This window comes from Otolemur garnettii, unplaced genomic scaffold (genome assembly GCF_000181295.1).
Source record: "Otolemur garnettii isolate 467f Iridium unplaced genomic scaffold, OtoGar3 scaffold00073, whole genome shotgun sequence".
Classification (NCBI taxonomy): domain Eukaryota; kingdom Metazoa; phylum Chordata; class Mammalia; order Primates; family Galagidae; genus Otolemur; species Otolemur garnettii.
This window is the reverse complement of record NW_003852468.1, coordinates 84,506-86,981: the sequence shown is the minus strand read 5'-3', so window position 1 is coordinate 86,981 and position 2,476 is coordinate 84,506.

Genomic DNA, 2,476 nt, shown 5'->3' with positions numbered 1-2,476 from the left:
AGCTTGAGGCTCTGTCTCAAAAAAAAAAAAAAAAAAAGATATTCTGGGCCAGATGTGGTAGCTCATGCCTGTAATCCCAGCACTCTGGGAGGCTGAGGCAGGTGGATTACTTGAGCTCAGGAGTTTGAGACCAGCCTGAGCAAGAAGGAGACCTCATCTCTACTAAAATAGAAAAGCGTGAGGTGTCTCATGTCTGTAATCCCAGCACTCTGGGAGGCCGAGGTGGGTGGATCACCTGAGCTCATAGGTTCCAGACAAGTCTGAGCTAGAGGGAAACCCCTGTCTCTAAAAATAGCTGGGTGTTGTGGCAGGCGCCTGTAAGTCCCAGCTACTCCAGAGGCTGAGACAACAGAATCGCTTGAGCCCAAGAGTTTGAGGTTGCTGTGAGCTATGATGCCACAGCACTCTACCAAGGGCAACAAAGTGAGACTCTGTCTCAAAATAAAATAGAAATAGAAATAGAAAAACTAGCCAGATGTTGTGGTTGGTGCCTATACTTGTGAGGCTAAGGCAAAAGAATCACCTAAGCCCAAGAGATTAATGTTTCTGTGAGCTATGACACGATAGCACCCAGGGTGACAAAGTGAGACTGTTTCAGAAAATAAAAAAGATACTCTGATCTAAAGTAGAGATCACACACAAAAAAGATATTCTGGACTTGCCCATACTCTACCTCTCTCTCAGCTTCTCCACCTTACAGGTGACCTAGTTTTCTAAAACTAGAGGCAGAGGCTAGTGTGGGGGTTCATGCCTATAATCACAGAATTCTGGGAGACCAAAACGGGTAGATTGCTTGAGCTCAAGAGTTCGAGACCAGCCTGAGCAAAAGCAAGACCCTCCCTCTACCAAAAATAGAAAAACTAGCCAGTTGTGGTGGCAGATACCTGTAGTTGCAGCTACTCCAGAGGCTGAAGTAGGAGACTCATTTGAGCCCGAGAGTTTGAGGGTGCTGTGAGCTATGATAATGCCATGGCACTCTACCCAGGGCAACAGAGTGACATTGTCTCTAAATAAATAAGTAAATAAATAAAACCAGAGAGAGCAGATTTGCCTTGTCAGACTTTATCACCATTTCTAACCTATCTGACCTCCACAAATATTTCTTCCACTTCCGAGGTATATGAAGCCCAAACCTGGCCTTCCATGTTCTCAAATTCTGCTTCTAAGAGTTGGGGCAATAGGGTGCATGAGGTTGCAGGAGAGTTTGGGGCTCTCCTCCAGGAGAGCTTGAGGAGGTGGAATTGCAGAAAAGCCTGTGAATATCACTGGCAGGGTTACTCTTTTCTCTAGGGCAAGCGAAAGAGCCATTGGCCCCTGCCCTACCACCCTCTTCCTGATCTGGAGGGATATACAGGTAAAAACGTCTTGGAATCTAGAACAGGGACTGCAGTTTCTTCAGTTAGAAGGTGAGGTAAGCATGAAAGACCAGGAATAAAGAGAAATGGAACAGGAGACAAAAGATTAACCCTGAGTCTGGATAGATGGAGGAAGAAGTCAGAATTTGACAGGTAAGATGGAGGGAGAGGAGTCATAGGCCATAGAACCATATATGGGCAGCACAGTTCTCATGCCCCTGAACATCCCCTCCCACCTCAGCCACTGAAATCCATTCTCTGTCCATCTGTCTACGAGGTTAAAAATACCCAAGCTGGGAATCCAGCCACACATTTCCAAGAACCTGTTTACTGACCATTTGATTGACTTGGAGAGGTAGTCATCAGCTCCATCACCCAACAAGGACTGAGTATGGACCTTGCTTGACATCACAGGACTCAGGGCACGTGGAATTCACAATCCTGCTCCCATGTTCCTGCTTTCTTCCTTCTTCCATCACTCTGTTGCCTGAAGATGACCAATCAATTAGTTGTCAGAAAAACCCCGGTCTCCGGAGTCTTGTTTATTTTTTCCTTCTTACATAACAGGTCCAGCAGAAAATAGGGAACAGTCAAGCAAATGAAAAGGTCAGGACAGAACAGGAATAGCCTAGATAGGCTAAGTTGGGCCTCATCAGGGCGCTCACCTCCACTGACCTTTATGCTACTCAGTTTAGTCCATCTTGGGAAAAATATCAAGTTCAAGACCAGTCTGAACAAGAGTGAGACCCCCATCTCTACTAAATAGAAAACAAAAAGTGTAGCCAGGCAATGTGGCAGGAGGATCACTTGAGCCCAAGAGTTTGAGGTTTCTGTGAGCTATGATGACACCACAGCACTCTACCCAGGGCAACAGAGGGAGACTGTCTCAAAAAAAAGGCCCAGAGCAATGGTTCACGCCTGTAATATTAGCACTCTGGGAGGCTGAGTCTGGTGGATTGCCTGAGCTCACAGGTTCAAGACCAGCCTAAGCAAGAGCGAGACCTTGTCTCTAAAAATAGCCGGGTGTTGGCTCGGAGCCTGTGGCTCAAGCGGCTAAGGCGCCAGCCACATACACCTAAGGTGGTGGGTTCGAATCCCCAGCCCGGGCCCGCCAAACAACA